Below are 16,584 nucleotides of genomic sequence, written 5' to 3' on the forward strand. Positions count from 1 at the left end.
GCGAGCGTGGCGGTCAGTGGAGCTGTGAGTGAGTGGCCTCTGCGCTCAGAGGCCGTTCCATCAAATGTTCTGTAATTTCCGCCACAATGAGAACGTCTCAAGCCGACAGAGAACAGGTCTCTCTAGGTTTGCGTGTGAAATGTGTCCATGGAGGCTGGACGCCGGTGGACGTTACAGTCTTTCTGTCTTGTGGAGCAGAAGTGATGTCACCCTCTCTGAGCAAAGAGCAGAAAACCCTGAAATGAATCTTACCTGAATTCCTTTGATTTATTTTTTAAAAAGAAGCCGCAAGCTGGATATGTAAAAAAAAAAAAGAGAGAAATAAAAAAATGTCCAAAGAGCTGAACAGTTTCACATTTGAATGTTGTTTTTTTTATTAGCTGGAAGTGTGACGGACTTGGAAGCTGGTCAAACGTGTGCGGAGGAAGACGATTTTAAACGTGAGCTCCGGGTGTCCTATCTTGTCCAGGCTGTCAAGCCCTCGGAGGTAAAATGTGATTTGTGACTTTGGGCTGTGTGACGAAGAATGTGACTTGACTCCTCGTGTAATATTTCCTGAGAAACAGACACCAAGGCCAAAAACAACAACAACAACAACAAAAAAAAGTAGCTTTTCACTGTGAATCTTCCACAGAGGCTCCACCAAGCCGTGTCCTGCTCGCTCGGTCTGATTCTTCTCACAGATGCAGGGGAAACATGATGTTTCAGCTTCCTGGCGCAGGTGCGGATGTGGAAATGCTCCAACACGCAGTCATCGCTCGGTTTCCGAACTGTTGCTTCAGCACGAACCATCATCTCGAACGCCATGTGCCTTTACTTTTTGTGCGCAATATGTTTGAGTACGGCTGCGCAATCGTACGGGCGTGTCACGTGACAGGTCGAGCCAATTTAATTTGTCTCGCGCCAAATCCCAACAAAAGTTCTCTCCTGACACTTGCCATGTAGAGCAGGTCCAGCACCTCCCTCCTTCAATGGATCTCCATCAGCAAGCACATCCTGCAACAGCAGCCACCAAAACCTTCCTCTACCAGGCAGGAACACCGAGCAGATCCAGGATCAGCGGGGACGGACGTCTGCTTTGACTGGTTGAGGGGAGAGAGAGCAGGAGAGACGAAGACGGATATACAGAAGGAAAGAGAGGGGAGAGAAAGGAGGAGAGATGGAGTCTGATACGTTTCCCTGATGCTGAAGTGGGTTCAGTTGTGTTTAATTCTTTGTTCCTCTTCAGGAAAAAAAAGAAGTGCCAAATCTGTAAACTCCAGGTCCAACTTCACTACCACAAGGGATTTCTAGAGTAATGCAATACCCTGTACCCTATCAGTACTCCGCTCTGTGCTGAAGCAGGCCAGCGGGTGTGGCAGTGACCTGGGTGGACCGCATCAGTCCTGCTGTTACTGACAGCGACTGCGGGCTGTCGTCACCCCGGCCTCGTGTTTTCTCTCCGTGCAGGTCTGACTCGACCGGCCAGGGAGCAAATAAGAGGGCACCGAGGTCCTGGCACCAGTTGCTCCCTCCTAGTCACAACAGCCTGAAAATAGTCCATTCACGCCGCCTCGCTCTCGTGCAAAACACGAGGGCTCACAATAGTTGTTGTTTTGCTGCATTTCTTTTTCTCAACAGCAGCACATCCGTCTGCGGACTGCGAGCAGATCTCACATGTTCAGCTGGATTTAGTGATAAAAGACAAGGGACCGGGACTGTTGGAGGCCCAGACACGTCTGGGATCGAGGCTAAATACAGCGCCGTGCATCAGAATGTCTGTCCGTCTGGTATCAGTCTGAGGCTCAGCTGTTAGCCCCCCTGATGGAGGTCAGATTTGGAGAGAATGCAACACATTGGCCTCCAGGTGTAACGTAACACCGGGCGAGCAGCTTCTCGACAGAGCCGCTGTGGTGGTGAGGGACGGAGGGAGGCCACAGCGGCCTGTCAGCTGCTTTGTGCGTTTCAGTGGACGATGATGTTCAGTAGCAGGACCCGATGGAGACGGAAGCTCGTGATGCGACGTGTGAAGAGCAGCATGCAGTCACAGAAGTAAGATGTGAAGAATGAATAAATCTTCTGATTGGGAATTGCAGTTGTTCAGGTTTAATACTGATTGATCCTAAAGACTCATTAAGAGGAGGGAGAAGTCCATCCATCTTCTACTGCTCATCCTGTTGAGGGTCGTGGGGGGGTGGAGGCGGGGTTCCCCCTGGACAGGTCGCCAGTCCATGGCAGGGCCAACACATAGAGACAGACAACCATTGGCTCTCCCAGCCACGCCTACGGTCAATTTAGAGTCTGGATTAACCTGGTCCCTCTTGATGTCTTTGGACTGTGGAGGAAGCCGGAGTACCAGAGAGAACCCAGCAGGAACAGGGAGAACATGCAGACTCACCCAGAAAGACCCCGTGCTGCAGCCGGGGCTCCACCCACAACCTTCTTGCTGGGGGGCCACGGTGAGGACCACTGCTCCACCACAACCTTCTTGCTGGGGGGGCCACGGTGAGGACCACTGCTCCACTGCACCACCTGGAGGGAGAAGTGTTTTTTTTTTATAAAAAGGAGACACTTCATTTTGAAAGAAGTGAAGCAGAGTTTATTCACAACTGCAAATGGAGCCATCAAAGCAGCAGGAGCCAGGCATATTGTTACGAGTTCATCATACCAAATACATGAATGCAGCAGGCTGGGGGAGGGGTTAAGGGAGGAGTTAGGGGAGGGGCTAAGCGCGTCCCTCCCACTCAGCGGCGGCGGCAGCAACAGTGCGTGCGGCCGGAGGGTCTCAGGAGCCATTCATTCCTCTGTGGTCCGGCGGAAAACGTGGAGGATGAAGGGACGCTGAGGGGACAAAAACCCAAAACCAGGATCGATGTGCGACAACTTCTGCTGCGCAAACGTCAGAAGAGCAGGAGAAGAAGAACCGTGAGCGCGGCCGGGCAGAGAGGCGAGGCTGCGAAACCGCACAGCCAGCAGTTCCACGTAAGTCGAAAATCTTTGTCAAAGTCTTCTCCTCCGGCAACAAAAGACAGCCTGTGTTTGTCACCGGGGTCTGCCGGACGATCCCCGCCACAAACACGCCTCTCCCACGCAAGTTTTTCCACACTTTTACTTGTGGCTTTTTCTTCTTCTTCTAAGAACTCTGAAGGGAAACTCGTGGCAGGAAAGATTGTTAGTCCATGTAGTCATCCCCCCATCACCATCACCATTTTCTCATTTAATGTCTTCAGAAACTGAATATTAGTGACAGCCAACCAGATCACAACGGCAACGGGAGCCTGGATTTGCAGACATGTCGCGTTTACCTCCCCGACCACAGTCGAACCCTCCAGAAGCTGCAGAGACAAGAGAGAGAGAAGAAGAAAACGTTTTCAAAGGTCCTGAAATCCAAAATCCAGATGCAGTCATTCAGATCCCAGCAGCTGACGTGAGATCAGTGGATCTGCTCCACCGGTTCGATGGTGGTCCTCAACATCCTGGTTGCACTGCAGGGGGTTTCACATTTGAAGTAAACTCACAGGGGACAGACCATGGAACAGCAGCGCGGTCCGAACACATGTCACGCATCCACACGCACAAATATAAACTAGTATGTGTTTATCAGCAGGTACTTGCGAGTGAGAACGAGGTACTGCAGAGTACCCCCCCCCCCCCCTTGTAAAGTTACTTCAAGTCATCAGACTGTCTCTCCATCCAGAGCTGCGACTGCTCACTGAATATTCAAAAAACTGGCTGGAAGAAAACCCATCACGAAAGACTCTGATAATTGATTTTCTATGCAAGCAAAATTGTGAATTATTTACTGGTTTCAGACTCTTGGAATGTCAGGATTTACGGCGTCCAACAAATTGAACTGAAGTTCTCTCAGCTGATTGATGCACAAATCATAGCTCGTCAGCAAACCCTCACAGGTGAGAATGAAGACTCGTTGCGGGTTCCTCCTCGTTGTCACCCCCCTCCACCTGTTTCCCACCGGAACACCTGACACCTGCCGCAGCTTCTGCCTTGGGGCTTGTGGACGTACCGGCCGTCTAAAGTTTCTCTGGCATCAAGAGAAAGTCTGTCAGCGGTCTTGACAAAGTGCGACACGGGGGTTCTTGTTTTCGTGTTTCCACAGTACACCTGAGAACCGGGCCCGCCTCTGCACCAGTGTTGGTGCCTGAGAGAGAGAGAGAGAGAGCACCCGAGGGTGGGCACCTTCTCATATTTGAGTACCGCTTTGTAACCAACATCAGGAAAGCGTCCCTGTCCTTCCTGTTTTTTGTCTGTCCCGCCTGACGCTCATTTGAACTGGCGCGCTGCTCCATCCCAGCAGGAGGCCACGCTGAAAGTGGAACCCCAGCTGAATGTTCAAATATCGGCCCGCTCCAGTGTATTGTTGCCACTTTATTACCAGCTGAGAAGTTGCCGCAGCGCAGCCGCCGTGTGGTCTCGGTCGGGAGTCTATATTCTGTAATTAGCGCCAGCATTTCTTTGTAATTTCTCTCTCCTTTTTTTTTTTTTTGTTTTAATCCGAGCTTCAGCTGTGTAATGGAGCTTAGGTCATCGGTGGATGAGTGACTAGCCACAGCTAGCGGTTCCAGCCAGTGCACGTGGTCCCTCAGGGCTCCGTGTTTGGCCCATTAAAAACAACTGGGTTTCATTCATTAGGGCACTGCAGAATGTTCCTTTCCTCACCGCCACAAGCCAAGCAGAAATGCATGTGTGTCTGGGTCTTGGCAGGCTGCTAGCACAGATGCTTCGGAAAAGCTTCTTTTTAAAAAAAAAAAAAAAACCCATTTGCTTAAACAGAATGGTAAACTTTCAAAGCATGGAAAAAAAATATTAGCAGTCTCTGTTTTGCACGGTGCGGATGATGCAGTCGGGGATGCTTTTCATGCATGTCAGAAAAAAAAAAAAGCCAAGTAAAAGTTGAACTGCCAACCGCATCATCTGGCTCTCGTGCTGCTCTGAGCTTTGATGGTAGCCCTTTTGTCATTAATCCAGGATCCTGGTTGTAATTTGAGGGACTGGTCAGTGGATTTCTCCTGGAATCGGGGCTTATTTCAGTGGAGGATTACAGATCTTGATCTTCTCCATCCTGAATAAACACTTCTATTATCCCTTTTAACCAACTGGAACTGTGGCCGGGCGAGATTTTGATTTAGTACCGATATTCGACTCGAGGATTTGGACGTCGCTGGGAAGCTCAAATCTGGTCTTCTTTCAGGTTGTGGAAGTGACCGTCTGAGCTTCAACGTGAGAATTTACCGAGGCTCTGATGGCGTCCGTATCGCTCAGCCCCGTCTGGAATGGAGCCGGCTTGCTGTTGGTTCCAGTGACACCTGAGCTGTGACGTAATTGTACGCGTCTTTTGTTTCCTAGCAACGCTACCGCCACTCCAACTCGCCGTGAACACTCGGCAGGTTTTGGTGCCGCAGCGGAACTGGCACCAAAACGTACAAAATATCTTGGTGGAAAAGCAAAATTCGTTAAAAAACTCCCCTGATTTCATCCAAAAGAAACCCTTTCTTTTAATGCTCTTTGTGAAAGAAAGCGAATCTTCCACGCGGTGACCAGCTGACAGTTCTCAAACTTTGTCGTCAGTCAGGAGCAACATGGCCGCCACTCTCTGGCATGAATGCAACTCCTCAAGTCTCTGGCCAGTTTGTTTTTTTTCCGACTTCTTTGACGGCCATGTTGTCTACACCGCCATCTTGTGCTGAAGCTACTCCGCTCATTCTGAACTAGTTGATGGATGGGTACTTCTTTTTTTTTTTTTTGCTCCCCCCCCCCCCCGCCCCACCCAACATTTGCTTGACAATTAAATGGAAACCGGAACTTTGAGCTGGTTCCTAAATTGGCACCCGGAACTAACGTGGTGGAAAAGAGCTGTTTGAGTCGGAGGATCACGGCGTGTCCTGCTGATGGAAATCAGACCTGGACACTGTCAGAGTTCTCCTGAAACCGAATCCAGGACCATAGTGTCACCGTGACCCCGGTGTGAAATCCACTAATTGAGTGGTGGCTCCTGTGTCAGAGGTCAACCCCCCCCCCCCCCGCGACTCCGACAGGCTCGGACTAACATCTGGAACACAGTCTGCTGCAGCAAAGCCCCAGTAGGCGCGTCCTGATAACAAGGCTGCTTTATCTTCAACCGCTGCACTGAACACCCAGTTTACCAATCAAAAGGATTTTTTTTTTTTTTGTAGACGAATTATTTCAGTAAGCTTTGTGCCTCGGTCCACCTCATCAGGAAGGTGGTTTTTTTTGTATTTTAATAAGCCTCCCGTTACCCGGCACATTGTTTATTTGGCCATAAAATTGACATAACGCGGGGAAGATGAATGTAAAAGTGGGTCACATTATGTCATGAGGTTTTCCATCCCCGAGCTTCTAAAAGGAGAATTTCTGAGTGAATTAGAAGCAGCCGCATGTCCGAGTTTGTTTCTCTTTTTTATAGAGGTGGTTCAGAGATGGGCTGTTTTTACAAGGTTTGGAAAAGTTTGTCTCACAGGCTGCCGAGCACAGAGGACGGCTTTGTGTTTTCCATTGTTGTCTCAGTTTAGGATGTGACTTTAAAACTGTAATTAGTTAAAGTGGACTCACCCACGTAGCCAAGCATCTGCTTTTATTTTGGCGTTCAGTGACAAGTTAATGTGACATAAAGAACAGCCAAACATTTACACACTATTTAGAGGACAGAAAGAAGAAAAAAAAAACACATAAGTTGCCGCATGATGTTTCTCCGATGTTTAATAGCCGACCCACGTAATGGAAATATGAATCATTTTGGGATCCTTTTTTCTTTTTCTTTTTTTTTTTTTGTGATGGACACACAGATTCCCTGCTGGTTCAACAAGGTCACATGACAGGCCCCGGTTAGTGTTGTGTAAACATGAGGAAGTCAGCATCAGGAGGCTGGTAGGTGCCAACAAACACTGGACTTTGTGGACAAGGGAGATGGAGATGATGTGCTTTGCTGACTTCAGCTTCTTGAAATAATATTCACTGATATTTGAGCTCAGTGAAAGGCACCTGGTCAGAGCCCAGAGAGGAACCCAAGGGCTTCATTGCGCTAAGCTAATTAGCGGACAGCTCGTACCTGTGGGTCTCAACCCTCCGGTGCAGGACAGAGGAGTATCTGAGCTCATTGTTTGGCTCCAGGAATGATTCATGATGTTACAGGTTGACCTCCTTGTTCTGTTCTTGCTCTGAATCAGTTGATTCGACGCCCCCCCCCCCCCCCGAACCCCACCCCGCCCCAAACCCTCGGCAGTCCACGGCCTGGATGATGAGACTTTCTTCCCCTCCAGGCTGCACCGTGGGGCAGTCATGCACACTGATTAGATTAGGCAGCGCTGGGACTAATCACCCCTCTCTCCCCTGCTACTTTCCACTCATTTTACTCCCACTCTCCAAGAGATGAGCCTCTCCCGGGGGGGGGGGGGGGGGGGGGGTTACATCTACCTCCAGCAGCTCTGCAGCCTGCTGCTTACTGGGAAAGTGACAGGGTGGGGTCTTCACCATAACAAAGCCCTGGCCGTACACGTCTGACTGCTGGCTTGTGTGCGTCCGCCTTTGAAAGACGAAAAGTGAATGACTTGAGGAAGGAGGAGAATGGGGGGGGGGGGGGTGCTGCTGTCGGGTGAAATGAGGAGAAAGAATCTGTGGTGGGTTTTGTGCTTTTGTGGTGAGTTGGGGGGTCGGTCTCAGGGGAATGCGTGGCAGACGGATGGTGGGGTTTGCAGCTGCATGGCCTCCAGCTCTTCATCTCATCCCTGAGCAACTGCAGGCTCATTAAACCCCGCTGGTGGTTCAGCATTCATGTCCGCTTACGTCTCGGAGCCGGTGCTGTAGCTCCTGGTTCCCTTCCAGCCCTCCGTCCTGTCTCTCTACTGGGCGATCCTGTCGATGAATATTGATTAAAGTGGGACTAGATGAGTACAGCTGTATGCTAATGGTGAGGGGTTGACCTGCCGGCATGCGTCTTTGTGGTGTGTGTGATGAGTCCCTGTCCGATGTCCAGTTGGGATTATGTCATGGAAAGGCCTTTGAGCTGGTTGATGGAGATAAGACGCTGCTTTCAAGTCTGATCCCAGTTTATATTAGAGGAAGACAAACTCACTGCCTCAGGAAACAAAGTCTGATTGATTTTAACCAAATCAGTTTGTTGTTTTTTCCCCCTCCAACACCCCCCAGGTTGTCCTGATGTCATGAGACTAATCAATATTTCTGTAGCAGGTTTGCACAACAAAACAACAACATTTCTCTAATTTTGGCTCTATGGGACCGGAGCTCAATTTCAGTTTTTCCAAAAGTAAGGCATCCAAGTGGGATGTTCCCAAATGGCAGCTTTCCTGATTCCCAGCTGCCTGAACGCACTAAAAGCTCATGTTGCTCATAATCAAAGATCTGATCTGCTGTGTTTGGGTTCTTGCTTTACCAGCGCCATGGAAACGATTTTCTGGTTTGGCCTGGCAGGTTCTCACCGGTTATTATCACCGCTGCACCCTGGTCGTTAGCAGCAGGACCAAAGGCCATAACACTTTCTGTCCTTTTCTGTGTCCTTCTTCAGCAGACACAAGAACACAACACGCTGTGTATGTTTCACAGCAACCTTATTTACTCGAAACCAGAAAAAATTCAGTCAGAGTTGTAAATGCAAGCGGTGTAAATATACAGTACAGATCAGTGGTGTTAGCTTAGATGCTAATAGCAAGCTAGCAGCAGAATAGCCTGACTTCCAGTGGTGTGTGTGTGTGTGTGTGTGTGTGTGTTGGGGGTTGGGGGGGTCAGAATAAAGCTCTCAAAACCAGCCTTGATGAAACTGTAATACAAGTAAAGCTTTACTGATTTTATTTTGATGGCAGCAACACTTCTGAATGTAATTTTGAGAAAATATTGTCCTCATTTTGCAAAACAGTCGATATGGAGAACTGAGTTTTGTCACCCGGTTTACGATGATAATTGTGATTAGTTAGTGATTAAATCCATACAATGTTGGAGAAAAAAGTTATTTGGTTTCAAATACAAGTAAATAAATGCCGGCCTCTGATTTCTGTATGACAAATTACTTTTGCTGGCACATTTGATCAGCTTTAGCTAATCAAGCTGGCGTGAACGCCAGTTGAGATCCTCCAAGCTAGCTTTTTAATGTTAGCCGATGCTAGCTGAGTCATTTTTAAACTTTTTGATGTCTTGTAAAACATGTCTTACAGGTGCACCAAAATGAATGAAAGGGTTACAAAATAACATCTTCTTTTTGTAAAAAAAACTGTTTAAATAGTAAAAGACCTGCATCACTCGCAGTGCGGCTGGTAAGATTGCTAGTTCAAGCTAACTGCTAACATCTTGCATCAAAGCCACAAATGTAATAGCTGTTATTAATGATAAGAAATGAAAATTTGGTACTTTTTGCTCGATTTTCATTTCTTATCATTAACAGTAGATATTTGGGGTGTTGCCCAGCCCTGCGTGATAACGAGCTATTGTCCTAAATGACCGAAACAAGTCCTGCTGGTTGGACATTTGCTGGTTGAGGCTAAATTTGTGTAAAAGCTTGAGAGGTTCTGAGTAAATGCCTTCAGTCTGAGGGTCAGAGGGCCAGAGGGCCAGGGGCCCCAGAGCAGAGGGCTGCCTAATGGTCTCTGCAGCTGGGGATTGATTTGTAGCGTGAGCAGTCTGCAGGTGGAGGTGACTGCTCCACCAGACTGGATCGGGGTAATATTACATCACCCATGGGACCACACAGGCACACAAAGCAAGCTCGGGGCACACCGATACAGGCACCGGTCGTGACTGAGCTTTTGTTTCCATAACATGTCTTCTTTCAGATGAGCGTCCTGAGAATACACATGTAGGTGTTTATCTTCGATTATGCATGCTTCCAGGTCTCGTTCTCTGACAACCCAGTGTTGCAGCTACCGAGCTGATATGAACAAACTTAATTCAGTGTAACTGCAGTTGACAAAGCTAGTTTTTATTTCCTGACTAGGATAGGAGGTTTTATTTGGTCTCAAAAAAAAAAGAAAAAAGAGAGAGAACTCAACTTCTGCTACAGATTGCAGATACAATGCCAGCTAAAACAAGCTAGGAGGCTAAAAAATGAGCTAAACCACAGTTTTTCACTTTGTCTCCAGCTGTCTCTTCGGTTTCTCAGCGCGGCCCATAGGTGAGCGTCCGCGGTGGTAGCGCGTCCCATACGTCACCCTGGTAGGATCTTATTATCCTGCCGTTTCAGGCCGATGTTGGCGGCCAGTTTGCAAGTCATATTTCCGAAAAGCTTTATTATAAAACCGAGTGTGAGAGGTGTTTTGGAAAATGTTGTCGTGTTTACAGTGGGGCAAAAAAAGTTTTGGGCAGCCACCGATTCCGCAAGTTGTCCCACTTAAAAAGATGAGAAGTCTGTAATGTTCAACATTGGTTACACTTCAACTGTGAGAGACGGAAAATCACATTGCATGGTTTTCACTACAGGTTCACTACAGGCTCCACAGTGGGATGGTGTTCTTGGGACGCAACTCAGCATTCTTCCCCCTCCAAACATGGCGAGTGGCGTTTATACCAAAGAGTTCCATTTTGGTCTCAACTGACCACGTGACATGGCCATGGTGGAGAGGTTGCAGTCTGACTGTTTAAGGGTGTGGACAGGTGTCTTTTATACGGATCACAAGTTCAAAGAGGTGCCATCAATGCAGGTAACGAGTGGAGGACAGAAGAGCTTCTTCATGAAGAAGTCACAGGTCCGTGAGGGCCAGAATTCTTGCTTGTCTGTAGGTGCTAAGTACTTATTTTCTGCACCATGATACATATAAATTCTTTGAAAACCACACAATGTGATTTTCTGTCTCTCATGGTTGAAGTGTACCAACGATGAACATTAGAGACCTCAACTTTTTAAGTGGGACAACTTGCGGAATCGGTGGCTGCCAAATACTGTCTTGCCCCATCGTATATTTCTCTCTCCAGAGTCCTCTGGTTTCCCTTTGCCAGTGAGACCGGCGCCCCCTGCTGGTCGTATGTCTTCTTGTGCAGGTGCAGAGCGTATGTGTTAGCTGATTGTCGGCTGAAGCCTTTGTGGTGTGTTGAAGTGCAGCTTTCTGACATGAGGTGACACAACAGCTGGACCTTGTTGCTGCTGGCTCTTTTGACGTCGGTTTGATGAGTTAAAGTCCAAATTTCTTGCCCGCATAACTTCTCCGCTGTCTGTCTTAACTTATTCCTGCTTGTGAAGCTTCTCCTGCAATCAAAGTGTTTATGTTTTCACTCAGAAGTCAGTGCTAGAGTTTCATTTTCTCCAAGCTGCTTGCGAAACAAAAAGAATGCAGGGAATGAAGCATTTCTTTGTTTGCTGTTGTCGTTTGGGCGGCCCCTGACTGCGATGTGGTGTTTGCCATCTGAAGGCAGCGTGCAGGATGTTGCTCCTTACATGGAGGACAGAGAATGTCGGAGGGTTTTAATGATAGTGGAGGAGAAGACATGACGGAAAATGAGAAAGGAGAGATTCAAAGGGAAAGGGCAGACAACAAGAGACAAAGGGAAAGTAAGGCTTTGAGTTTCACAATTAAGTGGAGCGGCCCTGGGTCAGACATCTGCGATCCATCTCCCAGGGGCGGGTGTCTGGAGCTGCCTCCCCCCATCCCCCCATCCCCCCAGCACCCTGCTGACAAGCCCACTCACTGCCCCAGAGAGCATTCAATCTGATGGCTGCTCCTCTTTAAATTCCCAGCCTCTGACCTCCATCCAGCCGGCCCTTGACCTGTAGAAGTATTACAAAACGCAAGCACACCTTATCAAGCAGGTTCCCATCATTCTGTTGGCCAACAAACAGGAGTTTGTGTTCACTAAAGCACTTCTTTCCCCTGAAGTCAGTGCTTCCTCATCAGCGTTTGCGACCGGAGTGGCGCAGTTTTAGGCAGCGTAACAAGGTGCTGAGAGCTTATGGACGAGGAGAGAATGGTTTGTTTCACAGAACCATCTGAGAAGTCCTCAACCAGTCAGGAAGCCAGCCGGTAGACCAGCGAAAGCACCGCCATCAGTTGGTCTCCCTGCTCTTCTTTCAAAAAGGGAAATTCTCTCCAGTTGTGATGTGTCTGAAGCTGAGCTGTTCATGTCGTTCTGAACCAACCGTCTCGCCGCCGTCACACTTAAACCGCGCTCATTGACCGCTGCCGCTAAAGCCTGAACAAGGTTGCTTTTCCGCGAAATCGGCTGCCCTCTGGCATTTAAACTTCAATCGGAGTCCGCAATTACAGCTAGCGCCAAGCGCAGCAGTCACCGTGAGGTCGTCCAGGGGGAAATGTCCTCTGAAAGTTGAAGACACCTATTGGTTGGTCTCTAAAATCTAATTACACTTGCTGGGTGAAGTATCACTTTAAGCTTTACAGCCTGGTAGGCGACACACTACTTTTGGCTTTGGTCGCATTTAGTTTTATTTCTGTCGGCTGGACTAAAGCCAGATGTCATTTTGAGTTTCCTCTGGTCAACAGCTCTGCATTTTAAGTGCATGTGAGCAGTGCTGACTTAGTTAACTTAAGTCAGTTTAGGGGCAGTTTCCCATGTCACGTAAACACTGTCTTATCCTTTCAGGATCGTTGGGCGCATAAAAGAAGCAGTTACAACCTTGTTAATGCAGAACCGCTAGATTCCTGCGGTCCGGTGGTCCGTGACACTGAGTGGGACTCTTTATCACCGCAGGTTCAGAGGCCAGACAGAAAAGATGATGCCTCTCTGCCTCTTAGGCATAATAACACAATTTGGCCACCATGAGTGGGACTCTATCAGAGACAGGAGGGGGGGGGGGGCGGGGGAGGGTGTTTGTGAACTCATGCGAGACCTCTTTGGGCCATTATGTCTGTCATCATGTCTGGAAGAGTCGTAGCCTGCATCCAACCCAGAGAAATTACCCCTTGATCCGTATCAAAGGGCACTTATACACCTGTCTTTTATCATATAGAGAGACCGCAATTATGACTTCATCACGCTCAACGACTCAGACTGGTTTTTTTTTGTTTGGTTGGTTGTTGTGTTTTTGCTCATCTCTTCCTCCTTGTCTGCCGTTTCCCCTCTCAAACACACTTGATCTGGGGTAAAGAATAATAAACCGGCGCGCGCTGAACGATGCGCCGCAGCCATCTGTTGTGTTTCACATTGAGCTAACAGACTAATCACTGCGAGGTGATGTCATCTGTGTGTGCGGTCTGCGGTTTACAGGCAGCACACACACACATGCATGGATCCAGGCGCGCACACACACACACACACACACACACACACACACACACACACACACACACAGAGGAGGAAATTGGATAGAGTGTGGATAATCATTGCATTAGTATAGAGTGTAATCAGCGAGCGCCTGAGGGAGTAAAACACACCTTGTGTTTTTACTCTGCAGAGCTTTTGCGACAGGGCGGCTTGTGCTGCAGTGTTAAGTGTTTTTTGCTGAAGTGTAAAGGGGTGTGTGTGTTTGTCGGAGGGAATTAGGGGCTAATGGAGGAGATGGAGCTGGACGGTCGTGGTGTGATGTTACCCAAAACGGGGGCATAATGTAGTGGGAGGATTGATTTGATACTTGATACATGAGTAAATAATGTTTGTAAGCCGGACACCTTCCTGTATCTACGGTGGCCCTGAGCGCTCAGTGTGCTCCCACTTCAAATAAGTGTCCCAAGAAGATGTTTTTAATTTAAATTTTTTTTTTTTTTTTTTTACAGCTGCTTGTGACTTCGGAATGCAGAAAGAGACAGACATGTATATTTATGCTGAAGCTAATAGCTACCCTTAGCCACCAGCTACAGTACCAAAAAAAGACCTCAAAACTGTCCAAAATGTCAGTTTACAAACTCTCAAGTTCATCATCTGGTATAATCCACATCATCTTTAACCCGCTGTATGTTCAAAAATCAACAAACACTTTGATTTGAGCTGGAGACAAAGTACGCGGACATGATGTATCAGTACATGATGTGGTTGAGAATTTGTAAATGGACGGTTTTGGACAAGTTTGCCGTTGTTCGCGGTCAGTGCTGGTGATGAGGCCACTTCCCAAGTGAAGAACACGTCTGGAATGAAAACTGAAATTTTAATTTTCTCGTTTGCAGCGATTTAAAAACAAAAACAACCTCTTACGTCACTGACAGAGTTGAATTCCATCGGGTCATGAAATGAGCTCTGGTTGCACACCATGGCAATAAACACAAAAAAACCCAAACAAACCCAAAGACAAGAGTATCCAGATGTGTTCGTTACTTTTCAGTGCCCTCTGGAAACATCCATTGTTTTTTGTTAACCAATATTTGTTGAACATTTTGAACCTTTAGCAAGCGGGGGAAAAAAAACCTTTTTCCCTACAATCGTACTTTTGTCTTTTTTTTCATGACATTCTCTTTGTTTCTGAAATGCTCCGCTGTGTTAGATTGTCGCTTGTTTTCTTGATCGGTCACATTGATGATGTTTTCCCGAATCTGCTCGTTTTTGTTTTTTTTTTCTTTTTGCACGTGTTTTTTTCTGAAGTTGCTTTTCTTTGAGCTATCATGGCCACCATATCACTCATGTTACAGTTAGCATGTCTGGCTAACCAGCTTATTAACTACACTTGGAACTGAGGTTCCATAACACATACGTTAGCAGCTCTAGCGAACGTTAGCAGCTCTAGCGAACGTTAGCAGCACGCCTGGAAATTGAGACTGTCTGATTTTAAACTGTCTGAAGTAGAATTTATCATCATAAATGAAGTAAAGTACATTAAAAAAGTAGAATTGCCACTGAATTCCAGGCACAGGTGACAGCTCACATGTAACCAACCCTTTTAGTGTTTGCAGCAACTGCTAAAAGGCAAAAATCACCTGAGCTAAATCTATAAAGTTTAGACACTTACTTTATCAGGAAGTTGGGTAAACTCACTGTGGTTTTTGTGCCAAAGATTTTCTCTGCTTTTATGCAAGGAGCCCTCTGTTTATTTATTCTAGAAATGTGAGACGAATCTGTTTTATATATCCTGCATGTCCGTTCTGTAACTGCAGGATAAAGGGGGAGTATAAGCTGTTTGTACTTAAATACACATGAGAGACTTTTGAGTTGATACATTTGTACTCGTACAGAGGTTTAGTTCCTGATTCATTTTCATGAATATTGATGGAGTGAAAGACTATTGATGGGGCAGTAAAGCTTGAGGACGTGAAGGTTAATTGGGTGGTCGGCTGGACATAAACCACATAAGCAACCTATTGTAGCTTTGAAGCATCATTGTTTCGGTCTCAGACTGGACTTTTATCCAAAGCGGAAGCTGTACAGGCACCAGAAGCCCAACAGTTCTCTCTTTGAAGAGCTGCTGGCACAGCTTTCAAAGCCCCTCTGCCTCCTAAAATAATGTGTGGTAAATGCAATGCAGCTGCCCAGTTTAGCAGGAACAGGGAACGCTTATTATTCTCAACAATAATTGCTTTTATTGACCCTCCCCCCTTTTTTTTCTCTAAACGTTAGCATTCTGTGCTAACGCTGATACTTGTTGATTATTGTCACTATCAACTGCGATTTATATTTGATGCAGCAGTACTTTGGCTGAAGAATATTAGTCGTCTCGGCCCACATGTATGATCCTGATCCACTGAGCGGTTTCTGTGGTGCTGATGCAGCAACTGTTTGCTAGTCTTATAAAAATGTTCCAGTGACACAGGCGAAATATACACTCACTCACACACACACACACAGAGGCTGCCTAACACAATGATGAAGTCATTGTTGGTCAAGTCTGTTTTGTGTTGTGCGAATAGACAGCAGCTGGAATGCCTGTTCAGTTCCTGTCTTCATATTGTTTATAACACTGACAATATCTATTGTGTTCAGAAACAAATGTTCCCAGTTGTTAACCATATTACATCTAGTTGCATTGTTCACCGGTTGAGATGCCTAATGTGGGTCCTTATTTACCAGGACGACATCCTGTCCTTGTTCGGCTTTAAAAATATGCTGATTTATTTATTTATTTTTCATTTATTGATGTAATTCTAAAACTTTGTCATGACATGAAAAGTTTTAAGACATTTCTTATGGGATGTTTTCACAGTCCAGGGTTCAAATTTGACAGTGTGACTGTATTCCACCGTCCCACAATAATTCTGCTTCCTGTTAGCGTAGCCAGCTTGCGCCATGATTTCTGCGGGCTGAAGTTTGAGCGCTCAGCTTTTGCTTAGAGAAACATTAAATAAAAGGTATTATATTACCCCATAACTCTTTATCCTCTTTGAATATTTGCGTACTTGTTGAACACTTTGTTGAGCTGGTGTTGATTCCTGGCTGCTACCCAGCACCTGTGTGGTGCAGCCTAGCCTGAGGCCAGCGGCTCCGGAGCTGGGTATTTTAACGACAAAGCTCAGCCGCTTGTTACTGCATGGAGAAGAGGAGGAAAGGCGAGATATCTTTTCTCACAGCCAGACACAATATTAGTGCTCAATGTGTCACAGCAGTGATGGATTAAACAGCAACGTTGGTTCTCGTAATAGATGAACATGTGGGAATATAAGTGGACTGCTAACGTAGGGCTTTTCTATCGTAATGGGACTGAAAGTGCTTTACAATATTGTCCCTCATTCGTGATGGCAGTTGAGCTGCCATGCGAGG

At 47.0% G+C, this 16,584-nt stretch overlaps 1 protein-coding gene across 5 annotated transcripts in view; it reads left to right on the plus strand.

The window, feature by feature from the left end:
* The first annotated feature begins 1,140 nt into the window (after positions 1-1,140).
* lhfpl2a (LHFPL tetraspan subfamily member 2a) overlaps positions 1,141-16,584 on the plus strand; it is a 45,344-nt gene continuing 29,900 nt past the window's right edge. For 2 of the 5 annotated variants that reach the window (XM_086187935.1, XM_086187939.1), the window contains exon 1: positions 2,703-2,961. The gene's annotated coding sequence lies outside the window, so the exon portion shown is untranslated. Of the gene's footprint in view, positions 1,191-2,702; positions 2,962-4,148; positions 4,169-10,530; positions 10,659-16,584 lie in introns of those variants that run through there. The other 3 variants (XM_086187936.1, XM_086187937.1, XM_086187938.1) reach the window with 3 other exon arrangements.

The sequence above is a fragment of the Aulostomus chinensis genome, chromosome 19 (genome assembly GCF_037954235.1).
Source record: "Aulostomus chinensis isolate RoL2024-O1b breed Wild chromosome 19, RoL_Achi_v1.0, whole genome shotgun sequence".
Classification (NCBI taxonomy): Eukaryota; Metazoa; Chordata; class Actinopteri; order Syngnathiformes; family Aulostomidae; genus Aulostomus; species Aulostomus chinensis.